The sequence below is a fragment of the Capra hircus genome, chromosome 9, assembly GCF_001704415.2.
Source record: "Capra hircus breed San Clemente chromosome 9, ASM170441v1, whole genome shotgun sequence".
NCBI lineage: Eukaryota > Metazoa > Chordata > Mammalia > Artiodactyla > Bovidae > Capra > Capra hircus.
The window spans coordinates 60,014,434-60,029,546 of NC_030816.1; the positions used below are offsets into that span (position 1 = coordinate 60,014,434).

Below are 15,113 nucleotides of genomic sequence, written 5' to 3' on the forward strand. Positions count from 1 at the left end.
CATTCACAGATTTTATATACGCATTCATGCATCTACATTCTACACATATGTGCAAGCATATGCAATTGATTCCCATTATTCATGATAGTTACAGTCTATAAAGTCATATGAGCAATGAATTAGTGAATACTGAAGCACTGCTCCTGAGGAGAAATACAGAGTTTACAGGGTTGGGTTCCCGCAAGCCTCAGGTTACATTTTCGTTGACTGATCAGCATAGAACCTTGTATGTGTGTATCTATTTAAAGATGCCTTATTTAATATTTACTGTTGACTCATTAACACTGAACCCACAGCTAACAGCACAACTTCCAATTGCACGAAGCTTATCTGATTCATGTATCTACTCTGTAAAGTACATTAGCCTTCTTGCACCGTAAAACACTAAACATTTTAGCACTAACATTTCACTGTTTTAAACAGTGAAATCACCAACAAAAACATGAAAAGTATAGCATTAAATAGACCAAGCAAAGGACCCTGTATATAGCATGAGAGCTGAAGCTAGAAGGCAGAATTTAGGCTTGTTCTCTCTCAATGTGCGTGATGGGCAAACTTAAATTTGTCATCATCCTCTGCAGTCCATAAATGACAATGAAAGCACTGGGAGTGTTGATCTGGGGATTACAAACAAATTTTAGTGAGTGGGTAAATTCATAAATATAAAGAATCTGCAAACAATGAGAATTAAATATATATGTGTGTGTGCATATGTGTGTATATCAGTGTCACTACTTTACAGGTTATGATTCAGTCAATATTTATTGATGCCTACTATTGGCTACACATACACATACATACACTGTGGTAGATGCTTAAAGAATGCAAAAAAATATAATTCACAATAGCTTCCCTCAAAGGAATGCATAGATTATTGGGAAATCAGATAATTTGCATATGAGACAATAACCAGTAAGTCCAGGAGAAAGCCAGTGTTAACTGAGTGATGGAGATAGTGCATGTTATATAAAAGCTATTCAGATTTTATTCCTGTTGTGGATATTTCATGAGTTATTTTCTACATAGATTTAGAAGAAAATAAACTGAGTTTAGACCTGCACTGTCCAACTGTTGTAGACACTAGCCACCGGTGGCGATCAAACTAAATTAAAAATTCAGTCTCACAAGCCACATTTCAAGTGCTTAATAGTGACATGTGACTGCTGCTGCTGCTAAGTCATGTCAGTCGTGTCCAACTCCGTGCGATCCCACAGACGGCAGCCCACCAGGCTCCGCCGTCCCTGGGATTCTCCAGGCAAGAACACGGGAGTGGATTGCCATTTCCTTCTCCAATGCATGAAACTGAAAAGTGAAAGTGAAGTCACTCAGTCATGTCCGACTCTTAGCGACCGCATGGACTGCAGCCCACCAGGCTCCTCTGTCCATGGGACTAGTGGTTACTAAACTGGACAGTATAGATATAGAACACTTCCATCAATGAGGAAAACTCCACTGGACAATACTGATCTAGATTCTCTTATGTATATGTGTGGAAAACAATGGCAAAAAAATGAAAAGGAGAGTTTTAAGCTGATCATCTTTTATACGCTAACATTATTATATGGTAACAGCCCCCAAACACCATTAACATTCCACAAGTTCTTCAGATAACAATGGTATATGATAGATAGCGATATTCTGACATTGTGTCCTCAAGGAAGATTTATTACATCAAAAATATACATATTCTATTTTTCTATTTCCCCTCGTTTGTGCTCCTTAATTCTCTCAGAGAGGCACTAAAAGTTCACCTGTACTGATAAACCCTGTAGAACGAAGCAGAAGACAGGAGTCTGATCACAATTCTGTCACTTACTATGTCAACTTTAAAACACGAGAATCAAGAACCTGGATTAGAGCTGTGCCTTCATTCACTTCTATGGAGCTACACAAGTGGCCCAGAAACTTCCAAATTTCTTACCACCCTCATTGGATCTCCAGGAACCTTGATAGCTTCTCCAGCTTATAGTCTCCCTGCCACCAGCTCTATGGACAGATGGCAGTAGGAAAAAGGTGTTGGGGGGAGTTCCCCACAAGATCTGTGGTGTCCAGAATTCAACCATAAAGTAAAGAACAGATCCTCTCAATTTTCAGAATTCCAAACAGAAAAAAGTATTCCATAATATGTCAATTCCTACTTCACCTTTTCATTTCCAAATTCTCCCCACATTTTAGCTTAGGGCGCATTGCTCCTATCTGAAGAGACAGGGCAAAGAAACAGCTCTGGGAAGTCAACACAACAGTCTACTTCAGGTGTCTAAATCTTGCACTTGGACCTGTTAACATTTAAGCTTAGAAGATCAAGAACTTGCTGACTTTGTTCTCGAGTACAGTCCTGACAAATTCCCCAAATCTCCCAGCCCTGCTGAGGAATGATCGCAAGAAGAAACAAATATCCAGTTCGATTCTTAAAGTTTATTACCCCAGCACAGACACCAATCTATTTGAAACAATCACATCAGCTATCAGTCTTACTTGAACTGGTATATCAGGTTGTTCCAATACCTGAACAATTTCCTACCCATTATCATCAGAAGCCATAAAAGATATAAAGAAACTAACTTGGATCCAGATGTGCACATTTGATCAGACCAGCAAAAAACACATTTATGACCGAGTGGTTCTACTTTGGATACTTCCTTTAACATTACACTTTTTAAAAAGTTACTTAGTTTAGTGCAGAACCTCTAAGTTTACATTCAGAGACTGCTTAAGAAGAAAACCAGAAAAATGGAGATTGTATTCCCTGAAACTTATGAGAAATGCTCCTGTCTCCTACTCCCTGCTTTAAAAAATAATCTGACACAACTAGGAATTCATTTTTTCTATAAACTCCATCATGCAAGAGTTGTTGCCAACCTCAGATTTAATTTTTATAAAGAAAATAGCCAGTGTTCTTGCCTGGAGAATCCCAGGGACGGGGGAGCTTGGTGGGCTGCCGTCTATGGGGTCGCACAGAGTTGGCCACAACTGAAGCGACTTAGCAGCAGCAGCATAGATTCCATGCTTAATCTGTGTGATTAAATTAAAACATGTTAAGTTAGGGGCTCTAGTACCATGAATTCAACACATCGTCCTAGAAACAAATGTCTTTCAAAAGAAAGAACAAATTAAAAAATCAGGGAATTTCCTGGTAGTCCAGTGATTAGAACTTGGCGCCATCACTGCTGGTGCCCCAGGTTCAATCCCTGGTCAGGGAACTAAAATCCCATAAGCCAGGTGGTGTAGCCAGAAAAAAAAAATTAACAAAAATCTTGATTGTAAACATTTATGAATATACAGTTTCTGTATAGAAAATGCTTTTTAGCACAACCAGCGATTTTCCAATAACTGAACAAAGCTGCACAACTGCCTGCCCCCAACTAGAACATGAAAGGTGATTTTTATTTAAAAAATATAAAATAGCAGATTGAGTAGGCAAATTTTAAATATAACAGTGAAACCGTTTTACTTTATTGGCTCCTGGTGAGAAATCCCAAGGATGAATCCTATCTCCAAACATGATATTTTGCAGGAAACAGTGGTTTGAGGTTTGGTAAGTAGTTCGGTAATGAGACATTTTGACTCCTCATATCATTCACTTGTGAATTACAGATGGGCTGAGGTCACACTGGGCGACAGTACTGTCAAAGGAGGTAAAGATGCTGTCTTACCAAAGTATGATCACGTGTGTGCGTCTGTGTCGTGTGTACATGCATGCATACAGCAATAGGCCTCCAAGGACATTTTCATCCCCTTGTTTTTCCCTTAGACTCTGACCACATAGCATTGTTTTCCAGGAATATTCAGTCTCTGGCTCCTTGGTGACAACCATGTGACGCAGCAATGTGCTCAGGGCTCCTCCTCCACAGACTCCTGGGGGCAGATATTGTCTCTATGTCTGTGTCATGAAATCTATTATACATGTCATCATTTGGATTAGGATCTTAAGGCTTACTATGGTTGATTTTCTTTAAAAGAATGTGTAAACCATTCCAATAATAAGGCAGGCATGATAGGGGACAATTACACCACTTATACAAGTCTCATATTTACTTAGTGTACATATCTAGTGTATTTATCACATGGAACGTAGCATTTTTTACTCTCCTTTTTGGAGGTAAAATTACCTTAAGTACAAATATGAAAGGAAATAAATAATAATAATAATAGAAAGCAAACGCAAACAGTTACCATTTTCTCTTATAGAATTTTATATATCATGGCAATAAAATTACCAAGTGATTTTAATATAGCTGAAACATCCACAAAAGTTAAAATTTAGTTGACTTCTAAATTATATCATTAATGTAATATGTTGTTTTCTTCATTTTTTTCTTTTAGTTTTAAATAATTAACAATTTAAAACAATAAAATTCTATTTTAAAGATATTAATCAAATTCAGAAAACTATGTCCTTCAGGAATTAAATGTGTACTAACCAATCAAAAAATTACATCTTGTAGCTGACATTGCTTCACTGCTTCTAATTTAAACACAAATAAAACAAAATTGCTACTAGAAATCAGTGGAAAAATAAACAAAATGAGAGAAAGAATTGAAATAACTCAAGCTCTGTTTCTTCCTCTTTATAACCTTTGTACTATCATTGTTTATATCAAACCTACCAAATACATCATGAGAAACACTGGCCTGGAAGAAGCACAAGCTGGAATCAAGATTGCTGAGAGAAATATCAGTAACCTCAGATATGAACATAACACCACCCTTATGGCAGAAAGCAAAGAAGAACTAAAGAGCCTCTTGATGAAAATGAAAGAGGAGAGTGGAAAAGTTGGCTTAAAGCTCAACATTCAAAAACTAAGATCATGGCATCCGGTTCCATCACTTCATGGCAAATAGATGGGGAAACAGGGGAACCAGTGGCTAACTTTATTTTTATGGGTTCCAAAATCACTGCAGATGGCGAGTGCAGCTATGAAATTAAAAGATGCTTACTCCTTCGAAGGAAAGTTATGACCAACCTAGACAGCATATTAAAAAGCAGAGACATTACCTTGTCAACAAAGGTCTGTTTAGTCAAAGCTATGGTTTTTACAGTAGTCATGTATGGATGTGAGAGTTGGACTCTAAAGAAAGCTGAGCAACAAAGAATTGATGCTTTTGAACTGTGGTGTTGGATAAGACTCTTGAGAGTCCCTTGGACGGCAAGGAGATCCACCCAGTCCATCCTAAAGGAGATCAGTCCTGGATGTTCATTGGGACGGACTGATGTTGAAGTTGAAACTCCAATACTTTGGCCACCTCATGCAAAGAGCTGACTCATTTGAAAAGACCCTGATGCTGGGAGAGATTGAGGGCAGAAGGAGAAGGGGATGACAGAGGATGAGATGGTTGGATGGCATCACAGACTCAATGGACATGGGTTTGGGTCAACTCTGGGAGTTGGTGATGGACCAGGAGGCCTGGCGTGCTGCGGTTCATGGGGTCACAAAGAGTCGGACACGACTGAGCGACTGAACTGAACTGAACTGAACTGCTTCAGTGAAGGATATATAGCATCCTAGGACCTGGGGATGTGAACTTTGTTAGAAACCAGCTAGAACTCCAAACCACTATGAACTTACTATAGAAACAAGCATTTGTAGCTAAATCCACATGTGTTAAAGCCAGGAAAATAACTGGGAATTCTCTTCATTGACTTCTTTGTAAAATACAATGTCTATTAAAGGACAAGTAATAATAATACAAAAAAATTTGCAGCTAATATATAATTAACACTTGGTAACTATAAAAATTAGAACTTAAATCAACAACTTTTGTTCAAGATTCATCATTGACATTGCTTAGAATTACTAGCGCATGATTGTGATGAAAAGCAAATTAACCTGTAGCCATTTTAATTATTGTTTTTAAATTCTCTATAGATAATGCACTTCTGTACTGCTACACAGAAGGCTGCCTATTCCTAGCGACCCATCATCAGGACACTACTGACTTCTAATAAAGCATCTACAATAGCATGTAACTGCAGAAACCCAATTTGCACACGTTTTAAAATATGAAAATAAATTCCCAATGTCCTATCCATTCTTCCTTTGGATTTTTTACAATTTCATTTAATGATACAACATGCAGGAGATCGAGGCTGGTACCTATTTGACTTCAAGATTTTTGGTCTTAACTTGAAAATACAGCTAGTTTTCCATAATAACTTTGGTACTCCCTTCATCCCAGGATTTTTCTGAACATTTCTGGAACCTATTTATATTTTTATCATGGTCCATGTTAGGGGTTTATACATACTGTCACTTTAATACTTGCCATTTACTACTTCTATGTATTGTTCTCTTTAAAGTTATTCTTTTAAGCTTTAAAGGCTGTCACCTGGGTTCTGGATTCCAAGATTCAGTTATATAATTTTGGTCACATTTCCAGCATACATTCAGAGAACTTCAAATGAAACCATGCTGGTTGTTCTATTACCTTCAGATAATTTTTCACCCTCCCACCTCATGTTGCTAATTAAAAATTAAACATAAAACTGGTTTAAGAAAGAAGACAAGTAAACCCTCCAGCTATAACAGAAGCTTGATTTGCAATAGTAAGCCAGCGCATTCAATAGTTTAGAAACCATGACAATGTACCAGGATCCGGGAACCGCGAGACTGCCTTCATCTGCATTTGAAACCTGGAATGCTTGAATGGCACTGTACCCTCCATTGAGAGGATACACAAACACACCTGTGCTTCCTATTTATATTCACCTGCTAGCTAATTAACACTCCCTTTCTGACTTACAATAACTTTCCCGGAAAACCTACTTTACTACAATGTTTTCATCTATTAAATTCCTGCTGTCATGCAAAGGTGTTCATACCAATCTGCCCATGGCTGGATAGAAACAGTGGGGTGCTGGAGCTGGCTTCTGCCAGCTTGCTAGAGATGATATTTAGATGGCATGCATGCATGCTAAGTTCCTTCAGTGTGTCTGACTCTTTGCAACCTCGTGGACTGTAGCCCGTCTGGCTCCTCTGTCCAAGGAATTCTCCAGGCAAGAATACTGGGTTGCCATGTCCTTCTCCAGGGGACCTTCCCCATGCACAGATCTCTTAAGTTTCCTGCATTCTCAGGCAGGTAGTTTACCACTAGCGCCACCTGGGAAGCCTTACTGAGATGGCGTCTCCTCCCAATTTGTATTCAGCAATGTCACACTGGTGTTTTGAAAGTGGCCCTAGCAGAAACATCTACACCACAGAAAATGGCAAATGCTACAAGTCTGGACTCCCCTCAACGAGACAGCTGGCTTTTAAACATTTCCCAGCACAACTAACTGTTACTACTTCACACAGGTAACTTTGTCCTCTTTCCTTCTAGTCTGCCATTTCCACCTCCAGGGTATCTTCCCACCCAGGGATCGAACCCAAGTCTCTTATGTCTCCTACTTTGAAAAGTGGGTTCTTTACCACTAGCACCACCTGGGAGACTCCAAAAATGCATGTATATACATGAATGATTAAAAAGGGACAAGCATTCACTTAGGATCCATGAAGGTGTCCATCCCCTCTCAATATGGTATGCTGAAGGAAAAAGGATGCCACAGTTCACCAGAATACATGATACTGTTTTAAACATCTAATATAAGAAAGCTAATGTGCTCTGTTCCATGTGTCTGTATCAGCCAGGGTCTTAGCACTGGCATACTTAAATGGTTACCTGAGAACAATGCAATGAAAAAGCTATTTGCTCAAAAGGGATATATGTATATTTATAGCTGATTCACATTATTGTACAGCAGAAACCAACACAACTTTGTAAAGCAATTATCCTACAATTAAAAATAAATTTTAAAAAGAAAGCTGTTTGTGGAGGGGTGGGCTCCACTACTAGTTTATCTTGTCTTCTTCCACTCTTTTCCTGGTGCTCTTTTTGTCAGTGGGGTGTGGGTAATAGAACAGTTGTAGGCTTTTGAAGACTTTCAACTGTTTTGTTTATTCCTTTTCAATTATAAACACACTGAACATTCAATTTCAGAGAACCAATAATCCCATACTCTCAAATTCTTTCCCACTCCTCCGCTGAGAGTCAAGTCTGTGACTGCTTCAACCAGCTGAGGATGACACAGGTGATGCTGTATGATTTCTGAGGCCAGAAAAGGCCATGAAGCTTCCTCCCAGCTCTCAGGATGTCTGCTGAGGGAGGGCGTGGGAGTAGGGGTATCCACCACCAAGTAAGAAGTTCAGCTTCTCCCAGACCACCATGCTTAGGTGCTTTGCTCAACAGTCCGACTGAGATCCTATCTGACAACCAGCCTCAACAGCCAGACATGTGAGCGAGACATCGTAGACATTCAGCCTCGACCAGCTATTATGAGGTGAATAGTGTCCCTCCAAAAGGACTGTCAAGTCCTAACCTCTGGAACTTGTGAATGTAACCATATTTGGAAAGATGGTCTTTGCAGACATAGCCAAGTTAAGACGCAGTCATACTGAACCAGAATGGTCCCTCCCATCTAAGTGCTAACCAGGCCTGACCCTGCTTAACTTCTGAAATCAGACGAGATTGGGCATGCTCAGGGTGGTGCGGCTGTAGACCAGAGGGGTTCCTAATCTAATAACTGGTGTCTTTACTAGAAGAGGGAAGCACAGACACAGTGACAAACAGGAGAAGCCTGCCCTGGAAGAGACAGACAGGGAGAAGGTCACCTGACAAGAAAGGCAGAGACGGGCGGGGTTCATCTGTGAGGCTAAGACTACCGGCAGCCACTGGAGGAATCACTGAGGAATCTGCCTGCCATGCAAGAGACTGCCTGCAACGCAGGGGACCGGGTTTCGATCCCTGGATTGGGAAGATATCCTGGAGAAGGTAATGGCAACCCACTACAGATGCTTGCCTGGGAAATCCCATGCACAGAGGGGCCTGGCGGGCCACAGCCCATGGGACTGGAAAAGAGTCGGATAGGACTTAGCAACTAAACCACCACAGGAAGCTAGGAAGAAGCAAGGAATGATCCGCTTTTAGAGTCTTCAAGCAGAGTATGGCCCTGCTGACACCCTGATTTTGGACTTCTAGCTCCAAATTGGTGAGCAATAAATCTCTGTCCTTTAAAGCACCTAGTTTGTGATACATTGTTACAGAAATCCTGGAAACTAAGGCAGCAGCCTTCAGGTGACTGCAGCCCAGTTCCTATCTGGCTGCAAACACAGCTGCACCTCCAAGTAAGAAATGCCCAACCAAGACGCTCCCCTGGTGGTACAGTGGTTAAGATGCCACACTCCCAGTGCAAGGGGCAGAAGTTTGATCCCTAGTGTGGGAAGACCTCGCATGTCATTTAGTGTGGCCAAATAATAATAATAATAATAATAAAATTTAAAGAGTTTTAAAAAAGTCCCTGCTGATTTCCTGACCTTCCCAATTGTGAGCAAAATGAAATGGTTGTTTTAAGACTCTAAGTTTTGAGGTAATTTGTTACATAGTAATGATAACTGGAACACTTGGATCACTCCCATTCATGCTTCAAGTTTCAACTCAGCTTTCACAATATAGGAAGCCTTCTCTGACCTCCTCCTATCTGCATTGCATGTCCCTCCTCCAAAATCCCACAGTATCTCTATTTGCCCACCTTGTTACTCTGCACTGTCCATGGACATATGTCAGTTCAGTTCAGTTCATTTCATTCGCTCCGTCATGTCCGACTCTTTGCAACCCAATGAACCGCAGCACGCCAGGCCTCCCTGTCCATCACCAACTTGCAGAGTTCACCCAAACTCATGTTCATTGAGTCGGTGATGCCATCCAGCCATCTCATCCTCTGTCGTCCCCTTCTCTTCCTGCCCTCAATCTTTCCCAACATCAGGGTCTTTTCCAATGAGTCAGCTCTTCGCATGAGGTGGCCAAAGTATTGGAGTTTCAGCTTTAGCATCAGTCCTACCAAGGAACACCCAGGACTGATCTCCTTTAGGATGGACTGGGTGGATCTCCTTACAGTCCTAGAGACTCTCAAGAGTCTTATCCAACACCACAGTTCAAAAGCATCAATTCTTCAGTGCTCAGCTTTCTTTAGAGTCCAACTCTCACTTCCATACATGACCACTGGAAAAACCATAGCCTTGACTAGATGGACCTTTCTTAACAAAGTAATGTCTCTGCTTTTTAATATGCTGTCTAGGTTAGTCATAACTTTCCTTCCAAGAAGTAAGTGTCTTTTAATTTCACGGCTGCAATCACCATCTGCAGTGATTTTGGAGCCCATAAAAATAAAGTCACCCACTGTTTCCACTGTTTCCCCATCTATTTGCCATGAAGTAATGGGACCGGATGCCATGATCTTAGTTTTCTGAATGTTGAGCTTTACCCACCCTGTTACTCTGCATTGTCCATGGAACCCATATGTCAGCTATCACCCAAAGCCAGTCTTCCCTTTTGCCATACACCCAACTACTTCTTCACATTACCCCAAAACATAAACTCGCTGTCTTCACCTCAGAGTTTTAGTAAGGGTTTTGTAGAGGAGATAGAAGAGAAGGATGGTAATACACACTCACAAGAGCAGATAACTGAAACACTCACCATTAGATATCTGTTTGTTTGTTGTGCTTGTTTGCTGAATCTGAAGTTTTCCAGGAGTTCTTTACTTCAGACGTTCTCAGAACTCATCAGATGTCAATGACACCCTGTAAGGAAAAGAAAGTATTGAGAAGCTCTCCTAAACTGATGAAATCATAGAACTCTTTCATGGAGTAGTTTCAAAGGCATGGGCTACTCCTAAACATGATTCAACTATAAACACTCATGGTTATTCTACATTCCTTCCAAATAATATATTATACTTTCTTCAAAGTTATGGACTCTTTGAAAAAGGAGTACGACCCTGGGCATGTTACTTTGACTTCTTTATCATCATTAAGAAGTCTTGGAATAAGTTTCTGTAGAGATACTTGAAGATTCCCATCACTCTGGCTCATGTTTAATGAGCTTCATATGGCGAGTTTTACAGAACAGCTAAAAATTCTCCCATCTCTGGTGTCCAAAGTCAAGTAGAAAGCCACTTGCGGCACACTGAATACTTAATTTTCTTTTCCTTTTTTATTTATTTATTTATTTTTGAGTCATAATACTAACAGACTATTAAGCTTACGGCTTCTACATACATGGCATAGTTCAGTTCAGTTCAGTTCAGTCGCTCAGTCGTGTCCGACTCCTTGCAACCCCATGAATCACAGCACGCCAGGCCTCCCTGTCCATCACCAACTCCCAGAGTTCACTCAGACTCACGTCCATCGAGTCAGTGATGCCATCCAGCCATCTCATCCTCGGTCGTCCCCTTCTCCTCCTGCCCCCAATCCCTCCCAGCATCAGAGTCTTTCGCAATGAGTCAACTCTTTGCATGAGGTGTCCAAAGTACTGGAGTTTCAGCTTTAGCATCATTCCTTCCAAAGAAATCCCAGGGCTGATCTCCTTCAGAATGGACTGGTTGGATCTCCTTGTAGTCCAAGGGACTCTCAAAAGTCTTCTCCAACACCACAGTTCAAAAGCATCAATTCTTCAGCGCTCAGCCTTCTTCACAGTCCAACTCTCACATCCATACACGACTACTGGAAAAACCATAGCCTTGACTAGACGGATCTTAGTCGGCAAAGTAATATACATGGCACAGAGAAGGTCAAATCGAGCCAAAAGTTTTGCCGGAGCTGCAAACACCTTCAAATACAGTTCTCTCAGCTCCCAAATGACTGTAAAGGCCAAAGCCTTTGACTGTGTGGATCATAAAAAAACTGTGGAAATTTCTTCAAGAGATAGTAATACCAGACCACTTTGCCTGCCTCCTGAGAAATCTGTATGCAGGTTAAGAAGCAATAGTTAGAACTGGACATGCAACAACAGACTGGTTCCAAATCAGGAAAGGAGTACGGCAAGGCTCTATATTGTCACCCTGCTTATTTAACTTCTATGCAGAGTACATTATGAGAAACACTGGGCTGGAAGAAGCACAAGCTGGAATCAAGATTGCCAGGAGAAATATCAATAACCTCAGATATGCAGATGACACCACCCTTATGGCAGAAAGTGAAGAGGAACTAAAAAGCCTCTTGATGAAAGTGAAAGAGGAGACAACAAAGGTCCGTCTAGTCAAGGCTATGGTTTTTCCAGTGGTCATGTATGGATGTGAGAGTTGAACTATGAAGAAAGCTGAGCACTAAAGAATTGATGCTTTTGAACTGTGGTGTTGGAGAAGACTCTTGAGAGTCCCTAGGACAGCAAGGAGATCCAACCAGTCCATTCTAAAGGAAATCAGTCCTGGGTGTTCATTGGAAGGACTGATGCTAAAACTGAAACTCCCAGTACTTTGGCCACCTCATGTGAAGTTGACTCACTGGAAAAGACCCTGATGCTTGGAGGGATTGGGGGCAGGAGGAGGGGACAACAGAGAATGAGATGGCTGGACGGCATCACCAACTCGATGGACATGAGTTTAAGTGGACTCCTGGAGTTGGTGATGGACTGGGACGCCTCGCATGCTGTGGTTCCTGGGGTCAGAAAGAGTCAGACACGACTGAGCGATGGAACTGAACTGAACTGAATACAGATGACACCATTCTTATGGCAGAAAGTGAAGAGGAACTAAAGAGCCTCTTGATGAAAGTGAAAGAAGAGAGTGAAAAAGTTGGCTTAAAACTCAACATTCAGAAAACTAAGATCATGGATGGCATCCAGTCCCATCACTCCATGGCAAACAGATGAAGAAACAATGGAAACAGTGTCAGACTTTATTTTCTTGGGCTCCAAAATCACTGGAGATGGTGACTGCAGCCATGAAATTGAAAGACACTTGCTCCTTGGAAGAAAAGCTATGACCAACATAGACACCATATTAAAAAGCAAAGACATTACTTTGCCAACAAAGTTCTGTATAGTTAAAGCTATGGTTTGTCCAGTAGACATGTATGGATGTGAGAGTTGGACTATAAAGAAAGCTGAGCAACAAAGAATTGATGCTTCTGAACTATGGTGTTGGATAAGACTCTTGAAAGTCCCTTGGACTGCAAGGAGATCAAACCAGTCAACCCTAAAGGAAATCAGTCCTGAATATTCATTGGAAGGACTGATTGTTGAAGCTGAAACTCCAATACTTTGGCCACCTGATGCAAAGAACTAACTGACTGGAAAGACCCTGATGCTGGGAAAGATTGAAGGCAGGAAGAGAAGGGGATGACAGAGAATGAGATGGTTGGATGGCATCACCGACTTGATAGACATGAATTTGAGCAAGTTCTGGGAGTTGATGATGGGCAGGGAAGACTGGCATGCTGCAGTCTGAGGGGTCGCAAAGAGTTGGACACACAGAGTGACTGAACTGAACTGAACTGAAAGAGTTTTCTTGTGGAGAACAAAGCAGGTGAGATCATTTTCTAGCCACTGACAAGCACAGGAGAATTATGTATACAAGCAGCAGCACAGCCTGTTTGTGAGCCCAGGGCCCAGAGATGGATGATGCCAAAGACAGAGAAAGGATCCTGATAGGCGACTCACATATTCTGTTACTCAGTGTTGCAGCTCCGCGTGATCCATGATTTCCCTCTGTACAGTTTTCCTTAATCATAAGAACTGTGCATACTTGATCTCCTATAGATTCAAAAGAAAACCAAGCACACCCTTTTAATAATTGAAATTTTGCAACCATAAATAACATTTTGGCTCCCAGTCAACAAAGGCAGGCACAGTCAGGGGGCCTCAATGCGCAGGCGCCCTCCGTGTGCAAGCGCCAAAAGAGGGGGGCAGGGCTGTGCTTAGGGATTGGGCGTGGCTGGGCGTGGCTGGGCGTGGCTGGGCGTGGCTGGGTGTGGCTGGGCGAGGCCATTGTCGGGTTGTGTCTTTTTCTGGGTCGCCAGTGCTGGGAGTAGCAGCAGGACAGCTGGCTGCAGAAGTTGGCCCCTGCGGCCCCGCAAAGTACTTACAATTTCGAGCTTTTGCTGAACTTGTAAAAGAAGTACTTGGTTAATGGATTAATAAGAACATTGAAATTCCATGTAAGGTTTCAGATTGGAGAATCTTGAACTTTCATCCTCATCCAGCAGTTCCACTCTTCACGTAACTTCAGATGAATGAAGACTTCATTAAGGAAGACAACTGACCGGGGGTCCAGAGCTGATGCAGGTATCACTGGTGTATCTGCTAGCATAATGAAAAAAAGGACGACTCACACAAAACATCGGAGCAGTGTGGGACCCAGCTCACTTGTTTCTCAGCTGAAACAGAGCATCATAGGCTGCAGGATTCGCCATGGGTGGAAAGAAGGTAACAGCCCTGTCACCCATTGGAAAGGAACCATTCTGGACCAAGTGCCTGTAAATCCTTCTTTGTATCTTATAAAATACGATGGATTTGACTGTGTCTATGGACTAGAACTTGATAAAGATGAAAGAATTTCTGCACTTGAAGTCCTCCCTGATAGAGTTGCAACATCTCAAACCTGTGATGCACACCTAGCGGACATGATGAGTAGCAAAGCAGTGAAGCACCTGTTTGAAACGGAGGATGGCTCTAAAGATGAGTGGAGGGGAATGACCTTAGCACGTGTCCCTGTAATGAACACGGGTTTTTACATCACCTATGAAGAAGATCCTGTCTTGTATATGTACCAGCTCTTAGATGATTATAAAGAAGGTGACCTTCGCATTATGCCTTATTCTATTGATTCCCTTCCAGTACAAAGGGAACGAGGAGAAGTGGTAGACTTCTTGGTGGGCAAACGAGTGGAGTGCGCCAGACAAGATGGCTCTGGAAGGAAGGGCATGATCATCCATCAAGTAAAGGTCAAACCATCTATCTGCTTCATCAAATTTGATGATGATTTCTATATATACGTCTACGATTTGGTGAAAGCATTCTAGATGTTTTCATGAATTTTGCCAAATTTGTGAAACTATTAAATGTGTAATCTGTAGCTGTAAAGGTCTGATTGCTTTCCATTTTAATGAGAGCTTAAATGTCCCTGTGAACCCACAATTTGCTAGCAGAACTGATTTTGTTTTGACTAGTACAGATGTATGTGAAAACAAAGTATTTTTTGTAAAGAACTCTTTCCGCTTAAAAGAAGTCTGTCTGTTTGGAGGGGAGTTAAAGACAAGTTTGGTAAAAAGTTGAGCTAGGATCCCAGTTACATAACCCTAAAA

At 41.5% G+C, this 15,113-nt stretch overlaps 1 pseudogene; it reads left to right on the forward strand.

The window, feature by feature from the left end:
• On the forward strand, window positions 14,043-14,831 carry LOC102171073 (annotated as a pseudogene).